Source organism: Oryctolagus cuniculus, chromosome 7, assembly GCF_964237555.1.
Source record: "Oryctolagus cuniculus chromosome 7, mOryCun1.1, whole genome shotgun sequence".
Lineage (NCBI taxonomy): Eukaryota > Metazoa > Chordata > Mammalia > Lagomorpha > Leporidae > Oryctolagus > Oryctolagus cuniculus.
This window is the reverse complement of record NC_091438.1, coordinates 39,784,035-39,796,493: the sequence shown is the minus strand read 5'-3', so window position 1 is coordinate 39,796,493 and position 12,459 is coordinate 39,784,035.

The window sequence follows — 12,459 nt, the reverse complement described above, 5'->3', positions numbered from 1 at the left end:
TAAGAATTATGTGTCTATTTTATTTCTTATCCAGACATAGCCAGCTCATAAACATGACACCCAGGCATATGCAACAATAGATAACTTTAGACATCTTTGATGTTTTGCCAACTTTTAATCATATCAAACCATAACTCTATACATAGCTTTGTTATTATGAAAGACAAGGACACTTCAAAAAGTTCACGGCAAATGGAATTAAAAGATAAACTTATTTTGCAGCAAAAGTTGAAATTTACGGATAACTTTTCATAATATATGTTTTCATGAACTTTTTCAAGACCCTTCATATGCATGGATCTCATAAGTTTTCTTCTTTCAAAAAAATGTTCTCAACTCCCGTTTCACAGCTCCAGAGAATCTATTTCTCTTTGAATTCTTAGAGGCCCATGAGCTCATGCTCACCTGTGCTCTGGCTCCTGCTGCAATTAGTTCAGTTTCTATATTGCTCTGGGTCCACACACCCTCGCCCCCACTCATGAGTTCCCCTTGGTATGGAATCTGAATTTCTTCTGCTTAAAATTTTTCACATATGGTATATATGAGATATTTTTAAAAGTATGAAAAGATGATGGGGAAAAATGTGGGGTTCAGAAGTCCTTTCAGTAATTCTCACTTAGAATTAAATGTTGGGCCCCCTACCCCTGAGTTATTGAAACCACACTCCCATGAAAGGTGTTTGAAGTTTGTGACATCCTATTGGCTCCATTCCTCTTTCTTTTCATCTTTTGCTCTCTCCAATATCCACCCCGCAACATAAAGTCTGATTTTTTGGTCATGTTTTAACATAAAATAAAGCTGTTTCTAATCTTTATTTCAAAACTTATCAGGACCATGTAGGGTACACCAAAATCCATTAAGGTGCTTGGAGGGTGGAAGGGCAAGCAAGGTAGGAAGTATCATTCTCCTCTTAAAACTTTATGTATGGGGGCCGGCGCTGTGGCGTAGCAGCGTAAAGCTGCCACCTGCAGTGCAGCATCCCATATGGGTGCCAGTTTGAGTCCTAGCTGCTCCACTTTGAATCCAGCCCTCTGTTATGGCCTGGGAGAGCAGTGGAGGATGGCCCAAGTCCTTGGGCCCCTGCACCCACGTGGGAGACCTCGAAAAAGCTCCTGGTTCCTGGCTTCGGATGGGTGCAGCTCTGGCCACTGTAGCCATCTTAGAAGTGAACCAGCAGATGGAAGATTCTCTCTCTCTGCCCCCCCTCTCTGTAACTCTGCTTTTCAAATAAATAAATATTTAAAAAAGCCTGTATATATGAAAACATGAAATTTGTTCCTTTTATATAAATAAAAAAGAAAGAAAGGCTATTAAGCATAAGCCAAATGATTCCCTAATATTTTAATATCATCTAATTAAAATAATAGGATAATGAGGCTGTCAAACCATATGGGCACTAGTTTGAGTCCTGGCTGCCCCACTTCCCATCCAGCTCCCTGCTAATGTGCCTGGGAAAGCAGTAGAGGGTGGTCCAAGTGTTTGTGCCCTGTACCCACATGGGAGGTCTGGATGAAGCTCCAGGTTCCTGGTTTCAGTGTGGTTAGCCCTGGCTTTTAACAGTGATCTGAGGAGTAAACCAGCAGATGGAAGATATATCTGTATTTCTCCCTCTCTTTCTCAATAATTCTGCCTTTCCAATAAATAAGTATTTTAAAGAGAGAGAGGGAGGGAGGGAGAGAGGAAGAGAGAGAAATGGGGTGGGGGGACTAACACTTAAAAATAATAATAGGACAAGACTTTCTGGGAGGAAATGAGAAATTGTACAACTTTTAATATGTATTGATTTTTTTAAAGATTTATTTATTTATTTGAAAGGTAGAGTTACAGAGAGGCAGAGGCAGAGAAAGTGAGAGCTTCCATCCATTGGTTCACTCCCCAGATGGCTGCAATGGCTGGAGCTGTGCTGATCTGTAACCAGGAGTTAGGAGCTTCTTCTTCTGGGTCTCCCATGTGGATGAAGGGACCCAAGGACCTGGGCCATCTTCTACTGCTTTCCCAGGCCATAGCAGGAAGCTGGATCAGAAATGGAGCAGCCGGAACTATGGGATGCTGGCACTGTAGGCGGCAGCTATACCTGCTAAGACACAGCATTGGCCCCAATATGTATTGATTGTTAATCTGCACTGCTTACTTGAATAAGTGACATCCTATGTGAATAATAGTATACTCAAAAGACTTAAAGGACAAACAAAATGAGATCAATGTTTAAAAAATTATCTGAGGAAAATTTGCTACATTAGCAGCACAGAAGACCAGCAGAGTCCCTGAGATTGTTTTTATTTTCTTCTAAATATTTATTTTATTTATTTGAAAGATAGATAGATAGAGAGAGAGAAAGAGGTCTTCCACCCACTAGTTCACTCCCCAAATGGCCGAAACGGCCAGAGCTAAGCCAATCCGAAGCCAGGAGCCAGAATCTTCTTCCAGGTCTCCCACGCAGGTGCAGGGGCCCAAGAACTTGGACCATCCTCCATTGCTTTCCCAGGCGCATTAGCAGGGAGCTAGATCAGAAGTGGAGCAGTGAGGACGTGAATCGGCACCCATATGGGATGCTGGCACTGTAGGCCAGGGCTTTAACCCACTGCACCACAGAACCAGCCCCTCTGAGATTGTTTTTTTTTTTTTTTTTTTAACAAGATTCATTACCCATTTGTTGTTTTAAATAGCAATATTCTTTTTAATTTTTCCTTTAGTTTCACCAGAAATAGTTTAATAATAGCACTTGAATATAGGCCTATGACCCATCAGGACCTGAGCATTAACAGCATGGCTACTATTGGTAGGTGTTGTATTCATTCAGAACCACACAGTGAGTAGGTTGATAGCATAGCTTTATTTAGAGTGAGACTTGCTTGCACAGAAGAATGAACAAAGATAAGGTGGATCTATTGTGGACCTAAGACGCAGCTTTCATGGGCCAGTCTTTGGAGAAAAACCATGAGGAAGAGCAACACAAACTCTGGTGTTAGGATGCTATTATCTGGGAGAGCAGTGTGACACCCATGTCTTCTCACAGAGCTACTAGAGATTTGGGTGTGGGAAAAGCTAGTTGCCTGAATTTCCCTGAAGAACACTTGCCTACCGGCAGAAAAGATCATCGTGGGGAACACTGGTCTTTCCTACTCATCCATACCATCTGTTAAGAAGAATTAGCAGGGGACCACTAATATGTCCTGCTACCCTTCCATCCTCAACAAGAGTCCTAGTCCCCCCACACATTTTTTTAAGATTTATTTATTTATTTGAAAGTCAGAGTTACACACAGAGAGAAGGAGAGGCAGAGAGAGAGAGAGAGAGAGAGAGAGAGAGGTCTTCCATCCACTGGTTCACTCCCCAATTGGCCACAACTGTCAGAGCTGTGCCAAACTGAGGCCAGGAGCTTCTTCTGGGTCTCCAGCATGGGTGCAGGAGTTCAATCATTTTGGCCATCTTCTACTGCTTTCCCAGGCCACAACAGAGAGCTGGATCGGAGTGGAGCAGCCAGAACTTGAACTGCATGCTTTACTGCCTATGCCACAGAGCCAGCTCCCAGAGTATGTTATTTAATTTTCACTCTTTCTTGGCTAGCAAGATTTCTACCTAAATATTCACAGATAGTCATATTTATACTCTTTTTATGTAGAATATTTACTAATCTTTGGTGTTTTCAATTTTTTTAGTCCTTAATTTTTGATAGTTTATTGTGTACCTTGGTGAACTCTGCTTTAGGTTAAACTTGGTTGGAGATCTCTATGCTTCCTGTATCTGTTTCTTTGCTTCATGAAAGTCTGATGGAGCTTCAGTAACACCAAAATGAAAGGAAAAAAAGTAATCCTGGGACATCTCTATGCTTTAAATTTAATATGTTCCATGTATCTACTATGCACTTATGATAGCCCATCATGAGTGCTATCATAGGAATGTAATTGTTGTATAGAATATGGTACTTCCCATAAAAAAGCTTTTACTTAGAGAGGCAATTCCTACATTCCAAAATAATTGAATAGTATCTGATAAAGTAAAAACTGAGACAAAAAGACAAACCAAAAAGGGTTTAGATTCAGATGAATTTGAACTCATGTCAGTCCCCCCCATGGCATCCCTATCTCCTCTAGGAGTGGGGAGAACAGATCAGACAGAGTTGTGAAGGTCACTTCCCAGGAACACAAGTCCACTGAAACATTGGTATTTAATCATCAGATAAGAGAATACTCTCTACCATCACACATTGGTATGAGATCAACAGGGCTAGAGTGTAACTATGGGTAATGGTTAAAAGAGCTACAAGATTTAAACTATCTCTGAGAAAAATACTTATGACATTCCAAAGTTAATGGAGGAAACAAAAACAAACACACTCAAGGAATGTGAGGTCTCTGGTCCCCAGAGATAGTACACATCACATGCAGTCCAACTCTAATCTAGATAAAGCCTCACACAAAATGCCTATTTATCTCAATTTCTATTACTTAGCACATCATGTCAAGTTTTATCAAGAATTTACCAAGTATGCTGAAATAAGGAAAAAATGGAGTCTGAAGAAACAATCAGAAGGAGATTCTGATATGACTCATATTTGGAATCATCAGACAAGGAATTTAAGATAACTCTGATTTCAAATACACACTGATGAGAAAAGTAGACAACATGCAAGATAGATGAGTAAAGTAAGCAGGGATGGAAAAATCTAAGAAACAATGAACAGAAACCTTAGAAATCAAATACACTATAACAGCTATGAGAAATATTGCTGATGGCCACATCAGTATATGTGGCGAGAATAAAATCAGTGAGATTGAAGACAGATCAATAGTACCTTCCCATACTGAAGCCGAAAGAGGAAAACAAAGAGGGGAAAAAATAGGACAGAATATCAGAGAGCTATGAGACATATTTAAAAAGTATAACACAGGCCGGCGCCGCGGCTCACTAGGCTAATCCTCCGCCTAGCGGCGCCGGCACACCGGGTTCTAGTCCCGGTCGGGGCGCCGGATTCTGTCCCGGTTGCCCCTCTTCCAGGCCAGCCCTCTGCTGTGGCCAGGGAGTGCAGTGGAGGATGGCCCAGGTGCTTGGGCCCTGCACCCCATGGGAGACCAGGAAAAGCACCTGGCTCCTGGCTCCTGCCATCGGATCAGCGCGGTGCGCCGGCCGCAACGCGCCGCCCGCGGCGGCCATTGGAGGGTGAACCAACGGCAAAGGAAGACCTTTCTCTCTGTCTCTCTCTCTCACTGTCCACTCTGCCTGTCAAAAAAAAAAAAAAAAAAAAAAAGTATAACACAGCTGTAAGTGGAATATCAGAAGGAGACAAGAGAGACAGACCGGGCAACAATAGTTGAAATAATAATAGAATTTTCCAAAATTAATGACAATTTCCAATCTACAGTCCCAGTAAGTTCTGAGAACATCAAGCAGATAGGCATATCACCCAGGCTGCAGGAAACCAATAACAAATAAAAAATATTGGAATAAGCTAGGGGGAATAGTCTACTTATAAAGGAAAATAATAAGAAGTATGGCAGACTTCTTGTTAGAGATTACACAAGCAAGAAGAGAATGAAGTGAAATAAAAATTTGAAAAGAAAAAAGCCATCTATGTAGGTTTCTACACCCTGAGAAAAAACATATACTTCAAAGATGAAGGAGAAATAAAATATCTTTCAAACAAATTAAGATTGAGGAAATTCATTATCAAGAGACTGGCCTTGAAAGTAATTTCATAAGAAGTTCCTGAAGGATATAAACAATTACGAATCAGGGATTGGAATCTACATAAACATAAACATAAACATAGGGAAAGTATCAGAGAAAGAACAAGGTCAAAATAAAATTTTAAATTTTCCTTATTTTAACTTCTGTAAAATGTAACTTTGTTTAAAATAGTAATGGTTACACTCTATTGGGTGATTATGGCCTATTACTGAAATAAATGGCAGCAATGTCATAAGACAGGAGAAAGAAGAAAAAATATTAATTGTGAAGGAGTTATTTGCAGGTGAATTTATATTGATAAAAATATATATGGCAAACACTAAAAGATTTTTAAAATAAATATAATTAATATACTAAGACAGCGAATAAAATGGAATCAAATAGAATGCTCAATTAGCACCAAACAAGATAAAAATTAAAACTATTTTGTAGTGTGCTTAATGTAAGGATATTTCTAAGGCTGTTTCCAAGGTTCAGAGCCCAGCATTCTTTTGGGAATTAGCCACCAAGAGTCTAGACATCTCAAACTGGGGGTTAGATGAAGTTATTTGGGGAATGCACTGAGCTAGATCTGCTAGAAACATCTATCTTATTTAAAACCTCACAATTCTTAAAATGATGAATCTAATTTTCTCAAGATCTGTATGTGTCCCTTTAAGTTTGGCTAATATCTCTTAATATTACTGAGAAACATATGGCTAGAGTTATACAACAAGATAAGCTACCTCAATCAACCTTGTCCATTCCATCCTACACTAAGAAGAAATCCTCAGTTTTTCAAAATGGCAGAATAAGGAGGGAGCTTACTGCCCTATTCAAGAGAAAGATAGTTATAAAAAGTGGAGAGAGCTCAATCTTAAGAGTTAGGGAAAAAATGGCAGAGGAAACACCAGGCAAATTGGAGGGACACTGTGGACCTTTGTGGAAAGTGTGGATGCCAAGAGCCTCAGTACCAGCTCTGGAATGAGATGAGAACAGACTGCAGCTGCCCAAGACACTGGTAATAAAGCTGCAGGAAGAGCCTAGCGTGAGTCTGGCTTGGAGCCCTGTGGGGGACAGTGTACCTGCCAACCTAGAGAAAAAAAGAGGAGGCATAATTCCCTCTCCCTGACCACCCAGCACCAGAGTCTTACAACCAGCTGAGAGAGGGTGGGCGCCATTTTGAAAATATTTATCAGCTGCACCAGCTGGTGTCCACACACCCAGCAACCAGCCAAGAAGAGATGCCTGAGTCTGGCTGGGAGAACTGACAAGAGGCTGAGTGCTAGTGGCTGTAGTAGCCTTGTGTGCTGGGATTGCAAACACTCTGTGGCTGCATGGGAGGTGCAGGGAGTGGCTGGGACTTTGGGTAGTCACTGTGGTCAGCTCCACAGGCTCAGAGCTTCCTGAGTCTGGTAAGGATAAGTGCTGCAGGATCCATGTTCACATCAAGAACTGCACGGATCCTTTGTGTGGTTCTTGTAGCAGTGCAAATGAAAATTGTACCCAATGGTGCTAGCACCCAGACGTTAGTCTCATTTGAGGAGTGGTAACAAGCAAGAGAAAATGCCAACACAGACTAACAGACATCCCCTCTGATAAAAATAAATAAATAAAAAGAGGAGATTCACAATGCCAAACTTGGGTGTCACCTTGGACACTCCCCTCACCCTGGAGCACTGAACAGAGCTCCTTGACCATACCTAGCACATGCTTCTGGGTATCCACTGAAAGATTGGACATTCCACTAAGTCACAGAGTCATAGTTCAAAGATTAAAGCAGGAAAAAAACTCAACAAGTATCACCATAAATGCCTAATAATAAATGCAGCAATTCAAGAGACAACAATAAGGAAGAGAATATGATGACCTCAAAAGAATACAACACTTCAGTACTAGAATGTGAAAAGGAAGAGATTGACAAAATGCCAGAAACAAAATTCAAAAAATTGATTGTAAGATTACTTAGAAGTAACCAGAAACAAATTAATGAACTAAATATGTCTGTACATGACATGAATAAAAATTTTTCCCATGAAATTAAGATTTTAAGAGAAATAAAAACAAAATATTAGAAATGAATAATTCAGTAGAACAAATAAAAAATATAGTGGAAAGCCTCAAGAACAGAGCTAGTGAGGCAGAAGAAAGAATATCTGAGTTAGAAGACATCTCTGGAAATTTTACAGTCAGACCAAAAAAGAAGAAGAAGAAGAAGAAATTAGAAAACTAAAAAACAGTGTTGGAGATCTTTGGGATACCATCAAACAACCCAACATGTGGATCTTAGGAGTTCCTGAAGGCATGGAAAGAGAGGATGTATTAGAAGGAATTTTTAGTGAAATAATTACAGAAAACTTCCCTAATTTGGAGAAAGAAGGGGATGTCCAAGTACAGAAGCACATAGAACCCCTAATAGACATGACCAAAAAAGATCTTCACCATGACACATAGTATTCAAACTCTCCACAGTAAAATATAAAGAAAAGATTCTAAAATGAGCATGATAGAAACACTAGATTACATTTAGAGGATCTCCAATTAGACACACAGCTGACCTCTCATCAGAAACCCTACAGGCTAGGAGACAATGTCGAGATATTTTCCAAGTCTGAAGACAAAAAAATACTGTCAACCCAGAACACTGTTCCCTACAAAGCTCTCATTTATGAATGAAGGTGAAATAAAGACCTTCCATAACAAACAGAAATTGAGAGAATTTGTCACGACATGTTCAGCCATACAAAAGACACTTAAAGATGTGCTACACACAGGAACACAGAAACATGGTCATCACTATGAAAGAAGGTGAAGGCAGAAAATCTCCCAGTAAAAGTACAAAGAAATCCAGAGTAAACAATGGGAATATTTATGGCAAAATGGCAGGGCCAAGTTTTTACTTAATAATAATGTATTATTGTAATGTAAATGTAAATATTGGATGTAAATGGTGTCAGCTCTCCAGTTAGAAGAGAGCTGAATGAGAAAACAAAAACAAAAAACCCATCTATTCTCTGCCTACAAGAAATACATCTCACCAACAAAGATACATGCAGACTAAAAGGGAAGGGATAGAAAAAGATATTCCATGATAACACAAACCAAAAAAGAGCTGGTGTAGCCATCCTAATATCAGACAAAATAGACTTTTACACAAAAGTTGTTAAAAGAGAAAAAGAAGGACACTATGTAATGATAAAGGGATTAATTTAACAGGAAGATGTAACTATTATAAACACATAAACACCTAATTACTACAGGAAACCCAACTATTTAAAAGAAATGTTAATGGATCTAAAGGGAGACACAGACTCCAATACAATAGCAATGGGGGACTTCAGTACTTCACTTTTAGCAATGGACTGATCAACCAGACAGAAAATCAGCAAGGAAACAAGTTAATCAACACTATAGACCAAATGGACATGACAGATATCTACAAAACTTTTCATCCTACAGTTTCAGAATATACATTCTTCTTACCAGTGCATGGAACTTTCTCTAGGATAAACCACATGCTAGGCCAAAAAGCAAGTCTCAGCAAATTCAAAAAAATCAAAATCATACCATGCATTTTCTCTGACCATAATGGAATGAAGCCGGAAATCAACAACTCAAGAATCTCTAAACATATGTAAACACATAGAGATTGAAAAACATGTTCCTGGGCCATGGCTCACTTGGCTAATCCTTGGCCTGTGGCGCCGGCACACTGGGTTCTAGTCCCAGTTGGGGCTCGGGATTCTGTCTCTGTTGCTCCTCTTCCAGGCCAGCTCTCTGCCGTGGCCCGGGAGTGCAGTGGAGAATGGCCCAAGTGCTTGGGCCCTGCACCCACATGGGAGACCAGGAGGAAGCACCTGGCTCCTGGCTTTGGATCAGCACAGTGCACCGGCCGTAGTAGCCATTTGGGGGGTGAACCAACGGAAGGAAGACCTTTCTCTCTGTATCTTTCTCTCTCTCATGTCTAACTCTGCCTGTCCCCCCCCCCAAAAAAAAGAAAAACATGTTCCTGAATGAACAGTTGGTCATAGAAGAAATCAAAAGAAAAATAAAAAAATTTCTGGAAATGAATGAAGATGATAATACAGCATATTAAAACACGAGAAACAGCAAAAACAGTGTTAAGAGGAAAGTTTATAGCAATTTTTCCCTACATCAAGAAATTGGAAAGGCACCAAGTAAATGAGTTACTGATGTGTCCAAGGACCTAGAAAAAAATAGTAAATCAAACCTAAAAATAATTGGAGAAAAGAAGTAATTAAATTAGAGAAGAAATAAAGTTAAAACCAAAAAAAAAAAAAATACTAAAACAGCAAAATGAAGGACTGGTTTTTTGAAAAAAAAAAAAAAAATGCACAAGCTTGACACACCATTGGCCCAACTACCAAAAATAAAAAAGATAGAGAAGACACAAATCAATAAAACTAGAGATGAAAAATGAAATGTAACAACAGACACCACAGAAATAAAAGGAGTTATCAGAAACCACTACAAAGAGCTGTATGCCTAAAAGCTGGGAAACCTAGGAGAAATGGGTAGATTCCTGGACACATACAATCTACCTAAATTGAGCAATGAAGACATAGAAAGACTAAGTACCAAGATGGAAATTGAAAGTAGTAAAGACCCTCCTAGCAAAGAAAAGCCCAGGACCAGATGGCTTCACTGCTGAATTCTACCAGAAATTTAAAGAACTAACTCCAATTCTTCTCAAGCTATTCAAAACAATTGAAAGGGAGGGAATTATCCCAAATTCCTTCTGTGAATCCAGCATCACCTTAATTCCTAAATTCCAAAATGATACAACAAAGAAAGAGAATTACAGTGTAATTTCCCTGATGAATATAGTTGCAAAAATCTTGAACAAAGTACTGGCCAATGGAATACAGAAACATATCAGAAAGATTCACACAAAGTGGGATTTATTTAGGTATGCAGGGACAGTTCAACATTTGCAAATCAATTAATGTGATACATCACATTAACAAATTGAAGAACAAAAATCACAATTTTATCTCAGTAGATGCAGAGAAAGCATTTGACAAAATACAATACTTTTTTATGGTGAAAACTTGAAGCAAATTGGGTATAGAAGAAACATTCCTTAATGCAATCAAGGAAAGTTATGATAAACCCACAGCCAGTGTCCTATTGAATGGAGAAAAGTTGGAAGCATTCCCATTGAGGGGCAAGTGCCGTGGCTCACTTGGCTAATCCTCCACCTGCGGCGCCAGCATCCCATATGGGCACTGGGTTCTAGTCCTGGTTGCTCCTCTTAGAGTCCAGCTCTCTGCTGTGGCCCTGGAGGGAAGTGGAGGATGGCCCAGGTGCTTGGGCCCTGCACCCACATGGGAGACCAGGAAGAAGCACCTGGCTCCGAGCTTCAGATCAGTGCAGCGCCGTTCATAGTGGCCATTTGGGGGGTGAACCAATGGAAGGAAGGCCTTTCTCTCTGTCTCTCTCTCTCACTGTCTAACTCTATCTGTCAAATAAATAAAAAAAAATTAAAAAGAAAAGTTGGAAGCATTCCCATTGAGATACAGAACCAGGCAAGGATGCCCATTCTCACCATCGCTATTCAATATTTTCCTGAAAGTTTTAGCCAGTGCCATTTCGGAAAGAGGAAGTTAATCTATCCCTTTTTGCAGATGACACGATTCTATATTTAGGGACTATATTTAAGACTCCAGTAAGAGACTTTGGAACTCATAGAAGAGTTTGATAAAGTGGAAGGATATAAAATCAACACACAAAAGTCAATAGCCTTTGTATACACAGACAATGCCATGCTGAGAAAGAACTTCTAAGATCAATCCCATTCACAATAGCTACAAAACAATCAAATACCTTGGAATAAATTTAACCAAAGATGTCAAATATCTCTATAATGAGAATTACAAAACGCCAAAGAATGAAATATAAGAAGACGCAAAAAGATGAAAAAATCTCCAATGTTCATGGATTGGAGGAATAAGTATCATCAAAATGTCCATACTACTGAAAGCGACTTCCAGATTCAATGTGATACCAAGCAAAATACCAGGGACATTCTTCTCAGATATAGAAAAATGATGCTGAAATTCATATGAAAACACAGGAGACCCTGAATAGCTAAAGCAATCTTATACAACAAAAACAAAGCTGGAAGCTTAATGGTACCAGATTTCAGAGATATGTATACCATGAAATATTATAGTGTAAAAAAATGAAATCCTGTTATTTGCCACAAAATGTTTGAAACTGAACAATATCATACTTAGTGAAATAATCCAGTCTCCAAAGGACAAATACCATATGCTATCCTTGATCTGTGATAACTAATAGATCACCTAAAAGGTAGTTATCACAGATAACTATAGAAGTGAAATGGACATTTTGAAATGCAATGACTTTGAACAACCCTTGTCCCAACTGTTGAGGAACAGTTTATTTTTTTTCATACAATTTGTTGAACTCTTTATTTAGTATAGAGGTAATTGTATGTGTATAAAGTTAATTGAAAATAGATTTTAATAAAAAATAAGAATGGGAATAGGAGAGGGAGGAGGTAGAGGGGTTGGAGTGTGGGTGAGAGGGTGGCTATGGTGGGAAGAATCAGTATATTCCTAAAGTTGTATTTTCTTAAATAAAACCTTTCTGGGAAAAAATTTAAAAAAAGAAGAAGAAATCCTCACCTGAGGTTTTTTGTCTGGGATCATTTCAACCAACCTCAACTCAACGAAGACTTTCTGGATCCTGTAGTCTCATTGTTTCCACTCCTTACCTCTTAAGATTTTGCAAAATTATTCGATC